The sequence below is a fragment of the Miscanthus floridulus genome, chromosome 10, assembly GCF_019320115.1.
Source record: "Miscanthus floridulus cultivar M001 chromosome 10, ASM1932011v1, whole genome shotgun sequence".
NCBI classification, from domain to species: domain Eukaryota; kingdom Viridiplantae; phylum Streptophyta; class Magnoliopsida; order Poales; family Poaceae; genus Miscanthus; species Miscanthus floridulus.
In genome coordinates, this window is record NC_089589.1 from 53,969,942 (window position 1) to 53,990,812 (window position 20,871).

General features: G+C 46.7%; 1 pseudogene; it reads right to left on the minus strand.

Annotated features, from left to right (window-relative positions):
• Positions 1–3,469: 3,469 nt before the first annotated feature.
• On the minus strand, positions 3,470–4,792 carry LOC136488651 (carboxylesterase 15-like; annotated as a pseudogene).
• Positions 4,793–20,871: the final 16,079 nt, after the last annotated feature.

The window sequence follows — 20,871 nt, forward strand, 5'->3', positions numbered from 1 at the left end:
ACCACACTAGAATTGCTGCAATGGAAGGCAAAGAATGGTGTATCTGACAAGGGATTTGGAGAGTTACTAAAAATCCAAAGAAGATGCTTCTGAAGGACAATGAATTGCCTGCCACTACCTACGAAGCAAAACAAGTTGTCTGTCCTATGGGGCTAGAAATCGAGAAGATACATGCAAGTCCTAATGACTGCATCCTATATCATGGCAAAGAGTACGAGAAATTGGATGCATGCCCGGTATGCCATGCATCGCGGTATAAGATCAGGCGAGATGACCCTGGTGATGTTGAGGGCGAACGTCCGCGGAAGAAAATCCCTGCCAAGGTTATGTGGTATGCTCCTATAATACCACGCTTGAAATGTCTGTTCAGAAACAAAGAACATGCAAAATTGTTGCGATGGCACAAAGAAGACCATAAGGTAGACAATATGTTGAGACACCCTGCTGATGGGTCCCAATGGAGAGCAATTGACAGAGAATTACCGGAGTTTGCAAATGACGCAAGAAACTTAAGGTTTGCTTTAAGTACAGATGGTATCAATCCTTTTGGAGAGCAGAACAGTAGTCATAGCACTTGGCCTGTTACTCTAAGTATCTACAACCTTCCTCCTTGGTTATGCATGAAGCGGAAGTTCATTATGATGCCTATGCTCATCGAAGGCCCGAAGCAACCTGGCAATGACATCGATGTGTACCTGAGACCACTTATTGACGAACTTCTCATTTTGTGGAATAAAGGTGTATGTGTGTGGGATGAGTACAAACAGGAACACTTTGATCTACGAGCATTGTTGTTCATAACAATCAATGATTGGCGTACTCTAAGCAATCTTTCAGGACAGTCAAACAAGGGATATAATGCATGCACACACTGCTTCGGTGATATTAGAGGTGTATTCTTGAAAAAAATGTTGAAAGGTTGTGTACCTTGGCCATCGTCGATTTCTTCCTACAAATCACCCCGTAAGAAAAAAAGTCAAGCACTTTAAAGGGAAGGCAGACCACCTGACCAAGCCTCGCAACCGAACCGGTGAGGATGTACTCGATATGGTCAATGATGTGAAAGTCATCTTTGGAAAAGGACATGACGGCCAACCTATTCCGAACGACGCTAACGGTCACGCACCCACGTGGAAGAAGAAGTCCATATTTTCGGACCTACCCTATTGGCAAGTCCTAGAGGTCCACAGCTCGATCGATGTGATGCACCTAATGAAGAATCTTTGTGTGAACCTGCTAGGCTTCATGGATGTGTATGGAAAGCCTAAGGACACATTTGAAGCATGACATGACCTGCGTTGTTTGAGAGAAAGAGACAACCTACATCCAGAGAAGACAGATGATGGACGCCATTACTTACGTCCTGCCAGCTATACTCTAAGCAAAGAGGAGAAGGAAATCATGTTTGAATGCTTAAACAACATCAAGGTACCATCTGGATTCTCCTCGAATATAAAGGGTATTATAAATGTGCCAGAGAAGAAATTCTATAACTTAAAGTCCCATGACTGTCATGTTCTCATGACGTAATTACTTCTAGTTGCATTAAGAGGAATTCTACCTCCAAATGTACGTCTAGCCACCGTGACGCTATGTGCATTCTTCAATGTAATTTCTCAGAAGGCAATTGATCCAACTGATCTAGCTAAACTATAGAATGATGTGATTCAATGTCTCGTCAGCTTTGAGTTGGTGTTCCCTCCTTCCTTCTTTGATATCATGACACACCTCCTAGTCTAGGAGATTTTCATTCTTGGTCCTGTGTTCCTACACAATATGTTCCCCTTAGAGAGATTCATGGGAGTCCTAAAGAAATATGTTCACAACCGTGCTCGCCCAGAAGGAAGCATCGCCAAGGGCTATGGAACAGAAGAGGTCATTGAGTTCTGTGTTGACTTTATTCCTGACCTTGACTCGATTGGTGTTCCTGAATCGAGACATGAGGGGAGACTAAGCGGAAAGGGGACACTAGTGAGGAAAACATATATTGGTATAGAGGATGATTATTTCAATAAAGCGCACTACATAGTTCTACAGAACTCCTCTTTGGTAGATCCGTATATTGAGACACACAAGGATCTCTTACGATCCGAGATTCCAGGGAAGACTAAAGCTTGGATTACGCGTAAGCACATAGAAACTTTCGGCGGTTGGTTGTGAAAAATGTCAAGGTGATGAGAGCATCCATGAGCAACTGTATTTATTGGCTATGCAACCATCATGGCATATCATCACATACAAAGGGTACGAGATAAATGGGAACATATTCTACCCAGTAGCCCAAGATAAAAAGGAGTACCAACCAAAACAGTGTTGTCCACATAGATGCCACAGACCTGAATGGGAATAAGCAGACATATTATGGCCGCATAGATGAAATATGGGAACTAGAATATGCACCTACTTTGAAGATCCCATTGTTCAAGTGCCAATGGGTCAAGGTGACCGGAGGCGGGGTAACAGTAGACAACGAGTATGGAATGACAACAGTAGACCTTAGTAATATTGGATACAAAGACGAACCATTCGTCCTTGCCAAGGATGTGAATTAGGTGTTCTATGTCAATGATATGTCTACCAAACCAAAAAGAGGGAAAAACGATAATGACTCAACCAAAGAGCCAAAGCGCCACATAGTTCTTTCAGAGAAAAGAGTCATCGTGGGAATTGAGAACAAGTCAGACATGTCAAAAGATTATGAAAAGGATGACCGAATTTCGCCCTTCAAAGTGAACAAAGACCCTAGCATCTTGGTAAATGATGAGAATACTCCATGGTTATGACGCGATCATAACCAAGGGACATCCGTAAAGAAGAAGTTCACTGCTGTGCCCACTTGATGATATAGTGATTTAATGTAGTGTGTGTTTGAGATATTATGTAATAATTGTGAATTCAGATGTTTATTATGTCGTGTTTCAAATTAAATCAATGTTTGATTTGGTGGGATTTCTCTCTCGAAAAGTTAAATTAGGATATTGAGTGACGAAAAATTAAAATATTAACGTTAAAATGATGTGAAAATAAATTTCCTGTCCAAAACCAATAGTTTTAATAATTTTAATTAAACACTACATTTTTGCATTAACGAAATAATAAATATTAGTCACATTATGTTTTATAATTATAACAAAAAATAAAAAAAGTTAGGTTATAGATTTTTCCTCTGTGCAATAAAGAAAAAAATCCATATTTTTAACAAAATAATTTTATGCCTTTTATATAATTTACTATGTATTTAACAAGACTATTGCATTTTATTAAAAAAATTGCTCAAAACGTGCGGGAAATGAAACTACAGCCCACCTTTACTCCCGGGTGGGGGTGGGAAACCCACCCGGGAGTAAAGGTGGGCTGCAGTTTCGTGGCCCGCCAAAAAAAAACCTTTACTCCCGGTGCGTGTTACCAACCGGGAGTAAAGGTATACCTTTACTCCCGGTTGGTAACACGCACCGGGAGTAAAGGACCTTTACTTTCGGTTGGTAACACGCACTGGGAGTAAATGACCTTTACTCCCGGCTAGTGGCTGGCACCGGGAGTAAATCTCCCTGGTATATAAGCGCCAGTGCCTAACGCAGATCGATCCCCTCCTCTTCTTCATCGTCGAACAGCCACCCTTTCTCCTCTTCTTCCTCGCGCTACTGCCGGTCGCCACCCCACCTCGCACCGATGACCTCGTGCGGCCCTCCACCACGCGCGCCTCCGCATTCGTGAGGTGAGTTCTCTCAGCTTTCTCTCTCCTCCAGCGCAGCCACACAATGCAAACACACACAATGCAGCACCAGCCGAACGGCGCAGTTGAACGGTAAGATGGGCCATTGTCATGAACAGTGAATTCCGGGTCAAAGATGAAGAACCTGTGGCCCTAGCCTCTGAACATGGCAAGTTCGACCGGCTTCCCCATCGCCGTCAACCTAGTGGCATAGTCCTATATGCGGTCGTGCAGCACGTCTTGGTCCGGGTCCATGACGAGCAGCGGTGGGAAGGCGACATCGTCCAGCAGGACGCTGTCCGGCCCGAATGGGTTGGCCGCCGGGTGGTCCCTGGTCGCGCCGATGGGCAGCGGCAGGCGCCACGGTTGGTCGAACAGTGCCGTGCCCATGAACTGGTGTTCGTCAACAAGGCCGGCCACCTCGGACGCCGTCCTCTCCTCAGCGGCGAAGAAGGGCTAGAGTAGGACACACCCGGCGATCCGGATGACGGGGTCATGGGCGATCTACCCGCTGCTGTATCGGACGGCAACGTGGTGCGCGATGTTGCCGCTGGCTTAGTCGCCGCAGACGAACACCCTGCCCAGGTCGACCGAGTCATTGGTCAGCCATGGGCCGGCCTTAGCCTGGGCGCAGAGCCACGGCAGGACGGCCTCGACGTCGCGGTGCATCGCGGGGAGGCGGTGCTCGGGCACCAGGCGGTAGTCAGCGGAGAGCACAAGCGCTAGGAGCTCCGTGGCAAGCCTGAGCGCGCCAGCGTGGAAGTGGGGTAGCTCAAAGCTGCACAGGCAGAAGCCATCGCCATGGAAGTAGACGAGCACCGGCAGCTTATTATTGGCCGTCATCATGTTGCCGTCGGTGGGCCTGTACATGCGGAGGTGGAGCGCGTGCGCGGCGTCGTAGATGACGTCCTTCCACTGGATGGGCAGGTTGGACGGCACCTCGCCCTAGAGAGGGAGCGCGGAAAACTCCGCGGAGCGCGTCATGGTGCCGTCGCTAAGAAGCTGCACGATGCCGAGGCAGTCGTCCACGACGTGCGGCGCGGTGGCTAAAACCACCGATATAGGCGAGGACGACAACATAGCAGGCTTAGTTGGGGACTTGTTAGAGAGGCAGTAGCTCAAGAGCTAGCGCACTAGCGGTAGCTCTCTCAAGCAATTGCAGATCCTTAATTTAATTAGTGATTTATTATTTAGATAACAGGGCTGGGGCCAGTGACTGTGCGAGTGACGAGGACGACGACAAGGCGACAAGCTCCCCTCAGTGTAGTGCAGAGGGATGAATGGATGATAAGCTTGAGGTTGTGCTCAAAGGTTGGTCCAAGGGTTCATCTCAGACAGACAGACAGACGTGTACGACAGGGTCGGCTATGCAGGGCCAACTGCCATTCGTTGTGGGAAAACATAGGACGGAAATTTCAGTGCATGCCCGGTTCAATCTTTCTCCTATGTCACCCCATTATCGATCGAACCTCCGCTCCTCAAAGCGTACTCCTCGGCTAGCTCCACCTCTAGGCTCCAGGCACACGCGCAACGACGACAACAAGGGCAACGGGCTTCTTCTAGGCTTCCAACGAGCACATGGACGACGATGGCACGTAACCACCGACTCCTCCCTCCAAACATGTGATTTTCAGTAGGGTGTGGCTTATCGTAAACGATCGTAAATTTTCAGCCGAAACAGTATTTTTTCACATAAACCAGCCAGCAGTACTTCTTCACAAACCAGCAACAATACGAACCAGCCAACCGAACAGGTTGCACGTCTATCCAAATGGGACGGACCCGCTTCACGCCGGCCACGCACCCCTACACCTCGTTAGGGTTTATATGGTGGAGCACCGCCGCCCTCGTTCGCCCTAGGGTTTAGGGTTTATACGGTGGAGCACCGCCGCCCTCGTTAGGGTTTATACGACGGAGCACCGCCGCCCTCGTTCGCCCTAGGGTTTAGGGTTTATACGGCGGAGCACCGCCGCCCTTGTTCGCCCTAGGGTTTAGGGTTTATACGGCGGAGCACTGCCACCCTCGTTCACCCATGTGTACAAACATATATACGACGGAGCGGAGCACCGCCACTCTCATCACACCGCCCTCTCTCGCGGCCTAGTCGATCAACATTCGTATTATCATTATCGTTAACGCTAAACAATCACACTAGGGCGAATTGTGTCGGTGACTAGGGCGAACCGCGTTGTTGATGTCACCGACGTGGTTCGCCCTAGTCACCGACGCAATTCACCCTCAGTCATTTATGTATAGCCCTAATTCACCCTAGTACAGACGTAGTTCGCCCTAGTGTGGCGAATTGCGTCCGTGACCGAGGGGCAAGATTTAATAATGCATATTGTTCGTAGATTTTACGCATGTAAGCAAAGATTTGATGTACTATATATTGGTTTTGTTTTTTGAAGCTAGATGGCCGACCCGAGAAACATGGATGAGGAGTTGATGATGAATTTGATCAACACTGGCACTCAAGTTGCCGGCGATGATGGTGCTAAAAATAAGGTGCAAGAGGATGCAGATGACGGAAGTCAGTACTTAGCTCTTGAACAAAATGAGCAACAACATATTGGCCAAGTATATATTTTTAATTATTAGCTATTTATATTATCATATGTCTTATGTGTGCTCATGACATTAAAAATAATGTTTATGTTTTGTAGCCCTCTGGATCGACATCAACAACTACAACGAAGAGTAAAAATGTTTGAGGTCCCAAAAAGCCATTGGAGGGCTGCTTCATCATCTCGGAGTTCAATGTGGACACAGGCGAACCGGGGGGCCAAATAAAATGAAATTTGTGCACCATTGTGGTTACCTTGTACGGGAACGGCTCCCGATCAGTACCCACGAATGGAAGAAGAAGACCAATGCTCCTCATATCAGTTTTGTCTCCGATCGTGACAAGACGTTAATTTGGAATGATGTCTTCGAACATTTCACGCTCCAAACAGATGGTTATGATGATATAATAGATGGTGATGAACTGAAGGAGCGAGTTAGGGATTGGGCAATGAAGAAGATGGCCACCTAGTTTCAGACTTAGAAGAAACACTTATACACAACGTATGTCAAGAAGAACATAGCACCAGATTTCACTGTCACAGGCCCGATCTCAAAGCAGAGGCCCTATTGGGATAAGTTTGTACAGTACAAGACGTCGGAAGAGGGTGTGAGTCGGGTGATAAAGAACCAACGTAATGCCCAACAGAAGACATACCACCATAACTTGGGATCAGGTGGCTACCCGACTGCCATTAAGAAGTGGAACAAAATGGAAGCAGACCTTCTTGCCAAGGGTATCACACCAGAATCACTCGAGTGGGGAGAGCATGCAAAGAATTGGTTTTTCGCTCATGGGGGAACACTGGACCAAGAGACAGGGAAGTGTGTTTATGGCGCAAGACTGCAAGAAGCAGCAAAAAGATTATTTTATGCTCAGAGAGCTACTGCTAGTGGTGCGTTCAGGCCCAACAGAGAGAAGGATGAACTGACATATGCCATCGGGACTATTGAACATGGTGGCCAAACTAGAGGCAAAGGAAGTGTCTCGTGGGAGCATGGATTGCCTTAGGACAGACCTTCCTATAGAAGCCACCAGAGAAAGAAGGAAGAAGAGGCACAGTGGCTCTAGAGGTTGGAGGAAGCGGTGTGTGAAGCACAGGAGCGGGAAAAAAAACCTTGAAGCGAGAATGCAGGAGGAAATCAGAAGGCAAGTGCAAATAGCAGTGAGTGCAAGCAAGTAGGCATTAGAGCTAGGAATCAACATTAGCCAATCTGTTCAGTTAAAAAGTAGCTGCGCTTCCACAGAGATACCAAATCAAGGGGACACAGGACTGCGCTTCCCTGTGGATGACGTCACTGAACCTTATAGATCGTGTGAGCTACACATTCCGAAGGGGAATTCCACAATCAAGGTGGCTATCGGTCTTGTTAATCCTATCGACCGAACCAAGACACCAAGGATTCATGGGAATATAATCCAAGAAGGATATGCTACCATCTTGGTAGATAAAGCTGAAAAAGGTTTTAGTGATTTGCCTCTTGACATTCTTGGAGGTGATGGCGAGAAGACTCTCGGAGAAGCAGAGAAGACATTCATTCTATGGCACAAGCGCTACAACATCATTCCTAGGATCTTGCCTCCACCTCCTCCTGAACTACCTCACCATAGGTGCGGATGAAAACACTACATCATTAATTTATATTGGCTTAAATAATTAACAATCTGCTCATAATAATATGTCATTCCTTTTTTTGTAGTAGATCCTCCCCCAACCTAAGTCCAATTGTTCAATCGCCAGATCATCATAGTGCTCTGTACGATGACAATGTGTTGGAAGGCGAGGCTACATCCACACCATCTCCAAGGAGGTCTCCAATGCTACAGCCGCCACCTCCAAGGAGGTCTCCAACGCCGCTGCCACCACCTCCAAGGAGGTCTCCAATGTCTCCCCCACCCCCACCTACCAAGAAGCCAAGTACTAGCAAGAGGCCAGCCCCGCAAACGAAGAACCAGCCCCCGCCAGTAAAGAAAGCCACCGTGAAACCAAGGCATATTCCCAAAATAATATCTAAAGAGAAGGAAGAAGTAACTGATGCATATAAAAAAGATATGTCCAGATTCTATGACAAACTTAAAAAGGATCAAGAAGCAAGGAGTAACCCGGAGAAACCGTACTTCTTCGTAGCTCCAAATATTCTAAGAAAAAAGGTGGCTTCTTACCAGCAACAACAGCGAGAATCTCATAAGCCGTCCAAAGCAACGTTAACGGACTATGACCGCACTCTCACCAAGTCAATTGAGGCGGCATAGAAAAAGAAGCGGGCAGGGAAAGGAGTTGCACAACTCGGACAACAATCGCACCAATCAGCCCCCCCCCCCCCGCTAGTTGTTGGTAATGAATATGGTTCGAATTTAGGATTAACACATCAGACAAATATACCTCCGGATATCGATTTGGATCACCTTGGTGAATTTATTGAAGAGACTGGTCTCGACCTTTACCATATGTTTGGTGATGGAAACAATGAGAGTGCGGCGGAGGTTGATATTTGGAAGAAAAAATTTGTACTAGGCCAGAGTCTATACAACCCTCAAGCCTTAGGTGATCTGGGGACGCAAATGTACCTGCTAAATAAGTGGTACATGCAGGCGTCTATCGGTGGATACTTCTGCGTTGGTGTCAGAATTAGAGACGAACATTGGTTCCGTGGCGATGATGTTATGTATGTTGACTTTGTAGAATTTCATCAACTATGCCACCTGACCTCTCTGGACAAAGTTATCATTAGCTGCTATTGCCTGTAAGTAATAATTCTTTCGATCTATTATTAAACTCATCATATGTGTGTATATGCATATAAATTATCCTAACAAGTACTATATATATGCAGATTTACAATAACAGAGCGCAGAAAGAAAGGCTGCAATAAAATTGGTTTTGTTAATCCCCATATAGTATTCAAAGACCTAGTTACTCCAAAGCCTAATTGGAAGTCTGAGTCAGAGAGTAACCTCATGAACTTCTTAGTGAACCAACGCCACAAGAAGGATATACTCTTTCCCTACAACTTCAAGTGAGTGTTAATAATATCGATCATCCTTAATGGCTCATATGTTGATTCTAGTTAATTAATGAGTGTTATGCGTTATATCCTATAAACACATGCAGCAATCACTGGATATTGATGGACATCGATCTGGTGAAAAGTCACTTGATAATCTATAACTCGATGAGAAAACCACAACAAGACTATCAAGATATGATAGATATTATCCAGAGGTAATTTTGGTATCTCTAGCAACTATATATACACACAAATATGATGATTAACTATATCTGATGACGTGGCAAATTTTTTATTGGGCAGTGTTTGGAAAACCTTTATTGAGAAGCAACACATGGGAAAATGCAAAGCGCCACTGAATGTAATCCCTTTGAAAGTAAGTCCCCTAAATCGCATCATCTTTATCAATTAAACATATAGCTTTCACCGGATCACCAGATTGGATGACAGATCTTTTCTCGTAAAGTGGTGTCTGAGGCAGGAACAGGGGAGCAACTACTGTGGTTACTATGTTTGCAAGTTTATCAAGGAGCTCTCCCAAAGAACTTCTACAGAGAGACTCAAAGTACGTTAAAAATACATTATATATTCATTTAATTATTATTATTGATGGTGTTACTATGTCTTTATATATATATATATATATATGTATGTACATATATTAATTTATTTTCCTTTAATTCAAACCTATAGGCTCGATGGTTTGAGAAAAAGGTCATACGACAAGACTAGATCAAAGCAATTAAAGAGTCTATAGCCGGATTTTTTAATGACCAGGTCATCGATTTTAAGGGCGAGTTCTACTTCGACCCAACACTGCCATGGAAGCCAAGCTAGAGGATGAGAGAAAAATTGTTATATCACAACAACGATAAAATACACATATGCATGCATGCATGTAAATATATATATATGATGCATGCATCAAAATATATATATATATATATATATATATATATATATATATATATATATATATATATATATATATATATATATATATGCTTGAATTGTGTCATTTAATACGTTCATTATGCTTGAACCGAAACATACTAATACGACTTCGAAACCCTATTTTGAAAAGAAAACAAAAAATAAAAAGAAAAGAAAAAGAAAAAAATTAACCTTTTGTCCCGGTTGGTATTACCAACCGGGACTAAAGGGTGCCGGCCTCGTGGCATGTCAAGAGGCACCTTTAGTCCCGGTTGGTGTTACCCACCGGGACTAAATGTCCCCCTTTAGTCCCGGTTCCTGACCCGGGACTAAAGGACCCCCTTTAGTCTCAGCTGCTTGCTCCCGGGTCGGGAACCGGGACTAGAGGGGGTTCTCCACCGGAAGTAAAGGCCGTCTCTGTACCAGTGGGGGGAGGAGGTGAGGACCTGGTCACCGCCCGCCGCCCGGCGCCGTGCCACACGCCACCATCGCCGCGCAGGCCGATACGCCAGCCCCCGCTCCTGCCTGGGCGCCTCTGCCGGAGTGCGGGCTGCGGTCCTGCTCCTGCCTCCAGGTCCCAGGCCCTCCGAGCCTCCGATGCATGCAAGCAGCTCCGTGAGTCCATGACTGACTGTGAATCCGTGAATGTAAGCACATTTTTTTCTTTTTCAGTTTCTGTACTCAATTTCCATTCAATATTTCATTTGGATTGAAAAAATGAAAACTGAAGTTAGAAATATGGATGATGGATTTACAGATGAAGAGGATCTGGTAGAACTCGTTATAACATGTGATCACACGACGCCACATGTGGAGATGTCTGGGTTTTTGGCATTCGACGTCACAACTTGCTCGAAACCTTCTCAATTTTTTACCACAGCCTCCACATGCGATAACACAACGCCTCGACAAGTTTCCTGATTTTCGGACTTCGTTTCCATTTTATATAATTTAAAATCACATTTTCGGCAAGTACCTCGATATGTTACGTCAACCAGATGCTCGAGATTTCATGTGAGTTCCTGGATACGGCCTAAACATACCCTAAATATCATGAGTATCAATTTTTGGATGACCAAAGTTCATTATTCCATGTACCTGCAGTTCAAATTTGAAATATCCCGAAAAATTCGACGAAATGAAATAAACTAATGAAATATATCAAAAAAAGTCAAAATTTCCCCAAATTTTAAAATAGAGTTTGAAATATTGTCACAAGGCCCCAGAAAAAAATTTGGGCCCAAAATAAAAAAAATATTTTGCCGAGTGCCATGGGGGGCACTCGGCAAAGTGGGCTTTGCGGAGTGCCGGCCCTGGGAGCACTCGGCAAAGTTGATTTAAAAAAGAAAATTACCCTAAAAGCCCACCCCAACCCCGCATGGCCCAACCCTCATGCCCCCAGCCACACCCGCTCCCCCGCGCCCACCCCAGCCGCCGCCGCGCCCACCCCCGCCGCTGCCGCGCCCTCGCCGGCGAATCGCCGCTACCAGCGAGCCCCGCCCTCGCGCCCGCGTGCACCTGCGCCCGCGCCCTCCGCCGGCCTCGCCCGCGACCGCGCCCGTCGCCGGCCGCACCCGTCGCGCCCACCCCCGTCGCCGGCCGCGCCCCACCCCCAGCCGCCGGCCGCGCCCCCGCCCCAGGCAGCTCCCCGCGGCCCGGCCCCGAGCGCCGACTGCTCCCCTCGTCTGGTCAATTGACCGTCCAAAGTGCCCCCCAGGTCCGCTTCCTCTTCCCTTCATCTGTTCTCCAGCACCCGCTCCCAACTTGTTCTGGATTCCCTGCATCGTTTGATGCTATAGGTATAAGATTGGTTAGGATTGCAAGATACAATCACTGATTCAGAGTACGTTCTCAGATTTTGAACTTATTTGATTTCATTCTCCTATCCGTGTAGTACGCTATAGGAGTTGTCAGGCTAACTGATGTTCACATTAAAGTTAATTAATGAGGCCATATGTGTTCTCGCACTTCTGTCAAATGATGTCAATCTGCACCTATTCTCCGATAGGAGTCATCCTCATGCAACAATATAGTTCGATTGTGCTATTGACCCTGTTGGCATTGCCTCCCTCCTCTGAATTGTTTTGCCTTAATGTACTTCTGAGATCTTCAGCGATGTGTACAAATGGATCATTTGTGTTCTTACCCGTGCCCTGTACACAATCTTTCTTGGCTGTATCTAAGTGTTATTTGCTAGCAGTTCTATTCTACCCTATTTAATAAGAACTTAGATCTCTAAGGGTTATTTGCTGGCAGCCTTGTTCAACCCTAATTAATAAGAACTCTTATCTTTAATCATAATGGACTCTTGGAATTAGAGAATGATTCAGCCATTCAGGAAACCGGGCTCAACCTTCCAAGAAAATTTTCTATTTCAGATTCCTATATCCCTTTTGATTTACTAACTCTATGTAATCTTAAATTAACACTAATATCCCTTTTGATTTATGAACCCTATGTAATTTTAAATTAACACTATTATCAACTTTATATATAAATTCAGGTTCATTATCTATTAAATGGGCATAAGTACTAGACAATCCACTGTTGTTGTATCCATATGGATAACCAAAGTGAGGAACTTCCTCATTTAGTAACTTATAAAACAAGAGATAAAGTTCAAGCATCCCTGTGAGACAACTTCCTTTATTCCAATTGAAAATTGCATAATTTTTTGTTTACAAAATCTAATGCCAAACTAACCCCCAAACATTCAACACATATCAGTGTACTTAGTGTGGGCTGGAATACCACCATCTTATCATCAAATATGCTCTTATAAAATTAAATAATTTCACGGATTTCACTGTAAAAAACATACCAAAAGAGTATACTTTGAAGTATCTATTCTGAACTTGAACATTTCAATCTCTTCCAATTTGGATTCGTACTGCACATTGTACTGATCACGTATTATGCAAATCAGGCTGTATAGCTCTCCAAGTAGTTCTTTATAATAATATCCTAATTGTCATTTCCTCTGAGGGTGAGTTATAGGTGCCGGCAATTCTCACATTGCCATTTAACTTGCAAAGCTTGCTCTAATTCATTATGCTCACTTATCTACCCTGTTGATTCCTAATTTGCAAACTAGACTACTGCCTGCTTTCTGCTATCAATTACGTGCTGAATCAACAAATGATGGGAGCTGCTGGAGTCAAACATATTTTGTACTCGGGTCACAGCTGGCCAAAAATTGCAGAGGGATTAATGCCGAGTTGTCTGAGTCGGCTGACCCCGATGCTGTAACGTAGGTTCGCCTCTGCTCGCCACATCACTTCTGCTGCCTCTACTACACATTCACCCACTCATCATCGGCGAATCGAGTGGAACACCACATGATGTTCTTTTGTGCTCATATAATGTGTTTCGCCAGACAACTGCTTGCATCAATAGTATCTATGCATGATTTTTTAACTTGAACATTTAGAGAAATATTAGAAATACGTAGTGTAAATGTTTAGAGCACAGTTCTCAGTTTACCAATATTTTCTGAACCTGCCAAGTATACCTTTGTTCATAAAGCTACTGAATCCTAATGAGTCACAACAGTAACAGCACCATACCCTTGGAAAGCTCTTTAACGAACTTCAAGGTTTGATGTCTGAACACATCTCTGGAAAATCTCCAGTTCTTTACCAAGATATCATCCATAAGAAAATATAGTTGAAGAAAGACTCCAGTAACAAACACATGCATCATTGGAATATCCTTGCTTTGTGTATTTATTTTTAGAGTGTCTCATAGAGCTAAGTTACAGATGGCAAGATAAAAATCTAATAAAAGGATCATTAGTATCAATCATTTTTCTGCTTCTGAATGGAGCCACCAAGAACAACAGCAACAAAAGATTCTTAACTCAACTAAATCAAAGCTATGGCTATGTTGGAAACCTCAGCAAACCGTTCTTATCTTTAACAGAAGCATACTATGTTGAACACAAACATGGGGCCATACTTACATTCATTGCTTTCATCATTTTAGCGTGGAAAATTCTTATTTCAATCTTTATTTACATTTTTAGACATAATGTAAGGCATGCCACTCTTTATATGCTTGTTTTGAACAGGATTTCCTCAAGGTACCAAGGACAAGGTCTCATTTTTCCATACTGTGAAGCGTACAATATCTGGACCTGAAAGGATATTTTCTTACCCCATATTAACTTGGTTATTTTAACAACGATCCATGCCCGCAGTTTTTAACAGGGCCTTAGTACAAATCAGTGGATGGTACCATCAAATCAAATCCTTGCTACTTCCACATGCTTAATACTGCATTGCTGTTTTTAATAGTTTCAATATTTGTATTTGATGTCATTACATGCCTTATATATAGGAGTAGTTCCATGTAAAAAACAGACCATGTTATCTTCATTAAGGATGTTACAACCTCGTTATTTCAGCTTATGTTATCTTTAAGATCGTTGCTACTAGCAACTGTGGAACCTCACTATTTGCAGACTGCTGTCCACAGGTCAATCTTTTTGCAGACATGTTTTTTGATGTTTTACAGACGAAATACCATTGAATTACCATCATAGAGTACAAAGAACATACACCAATACTGCCAATAACTACTCATAGATGGGCCGTGGGCTAATCCAAGCCCCTGTCAGCCACGTGGTTCCGTCTCCAGGTAGACCAGTTGGGACTGACGAACGAGCGTGGCTCACGCCCCTGTTTTTATGCTCGACAACTACAGCTTGTGTGTGTCAGGCACTCTGTTTCCTGTTCTCTCCAGTGTCTGCATTTGTGATGTTAACTTTGGTGCATTTGTGATGGATTTTCGATGGATTTATTAAATATGCATGTGCTTGTGATATATAATGCATGTTAGTGATATAGATGTGATGATTGATGTATATATATATATATATATATATATATATATATATATATATATATTGTCTGTTACAATGGAATGTAATTTTTTTTGCAATTCTCGGGGTCTTTGCCAAGTGCCATGGGCAAGGCACTCGGCAAAGATTTTTCAAAAAAAATATAAAATTTCTTTGCCGAGTGCCTCGCCGCGGCACTCGGCAAAGTATTTTTTTTAAAAAAAATTCAGAAATTCTTTGCCGAGTGCCTAAACAGGGGCACTCGGCAAAGAAATTATTTAAAAAAAATAAAAAAACTTTGCCGAGTGCCTGGCAGGGGCACTCGGTAAAGTAATTTTTAAAAAAAATAAAAAAAACTTTGCCGAGTGCCTGGGCAGGGGCACTCGGCAAAGTACTTTTAAAAAATAAAAAAAACTTTGCCGAGTGCCTGGGCTGGGGCACTTGGCAAAGTAATTTAAAAAAAAAATTCCCGAGTGCTGGGTCGGGCACTCGGCAAAATAACCATTAACGGCTGGCGCCACAATGGCCGAAATATTTTGCTGAGTGCCGCCCCAAACACTCGGCAAATTTTTTTATTTTGCCAAGTGCCCCGATAAAAAGCACTCGGCAAAGACCCTTTGCCGAGAAAAATTTTGCCGAGCGGACTTTGCCGAGTGCTACACTCGGCAAAGCCTTTGCCGAGTGCAAAGGGCTCTTTGCCAAGTGTAAAAACACTCGGCAAAAGCCGTGGCCTCCAGTAATGCCGGCCATCCAAGCTGCAAATGGCTTGCCTCATCAAGAACCATTTAAGGATGGCAACGGGGCGGATTCGGATCGGGTGGAGTCTTTGTGCACCCGAACCCGAAACCCGAAACCGCACCGAACACCGATTCAGGTGATAATCCGTCCCCAAAACCGAACCCACGGATACCCGAAACCCGAATGGATATCCGAAACTCGCTTTGTATGGCAACATAGTAAGAGAAATAAGGACTTTTTATAAACATATGCATGATATATATACACATATTCACATGTATAAACAAGAGGCAACAAATAATAAATATTTTCATGAGTCAACTTAGAATAAATTTAATAATATAAGTAAATAAGTTATTATTAGCATATTATAAAACATGGTTTTTAATTCCAAATGATTTATTTCGGATATCCATTGGATATCCATGGGTGGAAAACCAAACCCGAAACAGAACCCGATTGGTTTCGAGGCCCCGAACCCGAAAACCGTGGGTAAGAAATCATCCCCGAACCCGAACCTGCAAGACCCGAAACCCGTGGATATCCGAACCAAAACCGCCCTGTTGTCATCCTTAGAACCATCACACCGCCTCATGGTTCTCGGTGCTGTTAGAAACGATAGGCTTGGATCACAACTCAACAGGTGCTAATAACACTAGCTCTCCTCCTTCCGCATCGGTCTATTAAGTAATCTGCTATTCCTCTTGTGTTGAAGCACGGCAGGGATAGGCGGTGCTGAAAAGGGCTCCCTGCTGTCGCACTTTAGTAGATGTAGGGGCAAGCACCGAATGGCTCTCCAGCCACACTGTAGCCCAAGCAAGGGCAGGCGTCAAAGTCAGCCCTGCTGTCACATCCGGTCACTATAGTAGCATGACAGCTTGACATGTCTATGTACTAGGATTAGATGCGTAGAGTTGTATATCTAGTTTGCCACTGCAACTCAATAAAGAGAGCGAGTTCAGTTTTGCCATCTCCTCTACAGAGCTTCGGCCAACGCTGGTGCTTGTGTTGTGTGTATGCTCTGTTCTCCCTCCCTTCTTCTACCTCTCGCCATAGTGTGTGGTCGGCAAAGACAGTGCGTTGTCGGCAAGCCGTGGTGAGTGGTCAACTCACCTGTACAGGAGATCTAGGGGCTAACAAGTGGTATCAGAGCCGTACAAGCGCCGTCGTCGGACTAACCGCTGGTGATAATGGACGGTTTGGGTATGGGCGACAGCAGCGGTGCTGTTGTAGCTACCCAGCCACGATAGGAGGTCATTGTGCGCATGGTGCGCAAGGTGCAGGAGATCAGCGGCACCAGTTGGCTGACGCTGACTCGCAGCAACTATGGCGAGTGGTCGGTGACCATGAAGGTGAAGCTCAGAGCCCAACGGCTCTGGAATGTGTTGATAAGGGCACCGACGACGAAGAAGACGACATGTCAGCGTTGGAGGCTATCCTCGCTGCTGTGCCAGTGGAGTACAGGGGGCCATTGGTGGCGAAAAGCTCTGCTAAGGGGGCTTGGGAGGCTATTGCGGCGATGTGCATCAGTTCCGACCACGCAAAGAAGGCGACGGCCCAGCTGCCGAATCAGGAGTATGCCAACCTCAAGTTCAAGGATGGTGAATCGGTGGAGGACTTCTCCCTCTGCCAGCAGACGCTCATCAGCAAGCTGAGGACCCACGGTGTCAACATCAACCAAGAAGAGACGGTTTCCAAATACCTCCACTCCGTGCCAGCAAAGTACATCCAAATCGCTCTCTCCATAGAGATGATGCTGGATCTGTGCACCCTCGCCATTGAGGATGTGACTGGGTGATTGTAGGTGGTGGACGAGCGCCTGGAGCAAGCGACGGCAACGACAGACAGCGGCAAGTTGCTACTGAGAGTGGAGGAGTGGGCTGCTCGGAGGAAGCCTCCTCCAGCCGTGGTGGCCTTGGCAAGCACCGCGGCAAGTCTTCTTCGGAGAAGAAGAAGAAGGTCGACCCCAACGCCTGCTGGCGTTGTGGGAAGAAGGGCCATTGGGCAAAGGAGTGCCCAAATTGCCAGCAGGAGAAGAAAGCTGAGGCTCATCTAGCCAAGGAGAAGGGAGAGGTGATGGCAGTGAAAGAGCCTGGGAAGGCTCTGAAAGCTGTCTACCTTGACGAACCACGCACCCAAGTCCACCTTGGACGTGTGGGCGGCAAGCAGGAGCAGCGGTGGTACCTGGACTCCGGCATCAACAACCACATGATGGGCTCCAAGGCAGCCTTCTCCAAGCTCGATGACGATGTGACCAGCACGGTGAAGTTCGATGACGGCTCAAGGGTGGCGATCCGAGGGTGCGGCACCATCATCTTCAGGTGCTAGAACGGCGAGCACCACACGCTAACGGATGTATATTACATCCTGCAGCTACATTCAAGCATCATCAGCATTGGCCAGCTGGATGAGTATGGTAGCAAGGTACTAATCAAGGACAGTGTCCTCAGGATCAGGGACTGGGATCAGCGCCTTCTTGCCAAGGTGAAGAGGTCCTAGAACCGACTGTACCTGGTCGACTTGAAGGTGGAGCAGCCAGTGTGCCTGGCAGCATGGCACACTGAGGAGCTGTGGCTATGGCATGCCCAGTCGGCCATCTTAGCTTCAACGCGCTCGGTCGGCTAGAGAAATGGTCTGAGGGCTACCCCACATCAAGCACGGAGGCGAGCTATGTGATAGCTACCTGGCCGAGAAGCGGAGGAGGCTACCATTCTCAAAGGTGGCCAAGTATCGCACGGTGGACGCTCTCGAGCTCTTCCACGGCTATCTCTGCGGGCCAATCACGCTAGCCACAAACAGTGGTCGGTGGTACTTCCTCCTACTCATGGATGATTGTAGTCACTATATGTGGCCGCAACTCCTAACGAGCATGGACAAAATGGTGGAGGCGATCAAGAAGTTCAAGGCGCGCGCGGAGGTGGAGAGTGGCAAAAAGTTGCACGTACTGAGGAATGATCGCGGCAGCGAATTCACTTTAGTGGAGTTCATTGCATACTGTGCAGATTAGGGTGTGATATGACACCACACCGCACCATACTCGGCACAGTAGAATGGCATAGTGGAGTGGCGGAACTAGACAGTGGTCGGCATGGCTCGATCCATGATGAAGGCCAAGAGCATGCCGGCAAGATTCTGGGGCGAGGCGGTGACCACGGTAGTCTTCATCCTCAACCACGTGCACACCAAGGCCCTGAAGGGCAAGACGCCGTTTGAAGCTTGGTATGGGCGTAAGCCGAGCATGTCCTTCCTCCAGACATTCGGCTGCATTGGCCACGTTAGGAAGACGAAGCCGGTCCTCACCAAGCTTGAGGATAGGAGCACACCGATGATGCATCTAGGCTACGTGGAAGGTACCAAGGCGTACCAGCTCTATGACTCATGCAGAGGCAAGGTGTTTGTCTCGCGCGACGTCGTGTTCGACGAGAAGGTGGCCTGGGACTGGAATAGTCCAGGCACGGGGGAAGCTGGCGGCTTCACCAGCACCTTCATCGTCGAGCACTTGGTCATCCACGGTGGTGGAGATGCTGGAGAGGAGGTGTCGACCACTCCAGCAACAGAGCCGAGCACTCCTAGGGCGGTGCCGAGCACTCCGACAGGGGTGCCGAGCACTCCAGGAGTGATGCCAAGAGGTCCTACAGTGGTGTCGACCACTCCAGGACGGGTGCTGAACACTCCCATAGCAGAGCCAAGAAGTCTTACAGTGGTGCCGACCACTCCAAGACTGGGGCTAAGCACTCCAGCAGTGGTGCCAAACACTCCAGGAGTGGTGACGAGCAGTCCAGGAGTAGTGCCGAGCACTGCAGCCGGGGTGCCGAGCACTCTAGGTACCGTGCAGACCACTCTAGCAAAATAGGGAACTTCATCGACGTCGATCGAGTTCGCCTCACCTCCAAGCGACATCAATGAGTTCGTGGATGCCTTCCACGACGAGGAGGAGCTACAATTCCATAGGCTGCACGACATCGTCGGCAGCACAGGGCCCTCAAGCTTGGCGGGTCGGCTACTCAATGACCCAGAGCTGCTTCTCGTCAGTGCAGAGGAACCACCCACGTTTGCGCTGGGCGAGCGTGATGTAAACTAGCGACGGGCAATGCTAGAGGAGATGAAGGCGATCAAGGAAAACGAGACTTGGGAGCTCGTCGATCCACCTTTAGGATGTCGTTCGATTCACCTGAAGTGGGTGTACAAGGTCAAGCGGGATGAGCATGGTGCCATTGTCAAGCACAAGGCGGACCTCGTCTCCTGAGGCTTTGTCTAGTACAAGGGCATTGACTTCGAGGAAGTCTTTACGCCGGTAGCATGCATGGAGTCTGTCCGACTGCTTCTGGCTTTGGCAGCAGCAAAGGACTGGCGCGTCCATCACTTGGACGTAAAATCGGCCTTCCTCAACGGCGAGCTGGTGGAGACGGTCTTCGTTAGGCAACCTTCGGGTTTCACCATCAAGGGAATGGAGCACAGGGTGCTCTAACTGCGCAAGACGCTCTACGGGCTGCGATAGGCCCCACGAGCGTGGAACGCCAAGCTTGATGCCACGCTGGGCGAGCTTGGATTCACGAGGTGCGCAACCGAGCATGCGCTCTACACACGGCGACGGGGGAAGGAGGAGCTCATCGTCGGCGTGTATGTGGATGACTTTATCATCACCGGCGCATGTGCAGAGGACATCGATAGCTTTAAGTGCGAGATGGTGGCTCATTTTTGAATGAGCGATCTCGGCATGCTCTCCTACTACCTCGGTATCGAGGTGAGACAGGGGAAGGAGGCGCTCATGCTCTGTCAGAGCGCGTATGCCTCGAAGCTGTTGAAGTGGAGCGGCATGACTGAGTGCAAGCCGTGTGTAACTCTGATGGAGGAGCAGCTGAAGATGACGAAGGCCAGTACTACGACGAAGGTAGATGCAACACTCTACCGAAGCATCGTTGGCGGTCTACGCTACCTAGTCCACACGAGTCCGGACATTTCGTTCGCCGTGGGCTACGTCAGCCGCTTCATGGAGGATCCCTGAGAGGATCACTGGGCTACGGTGAAACGGCTGTTGCGCTACGTCAAGAGGACGGGGATCAGGGGATCGTCTTCC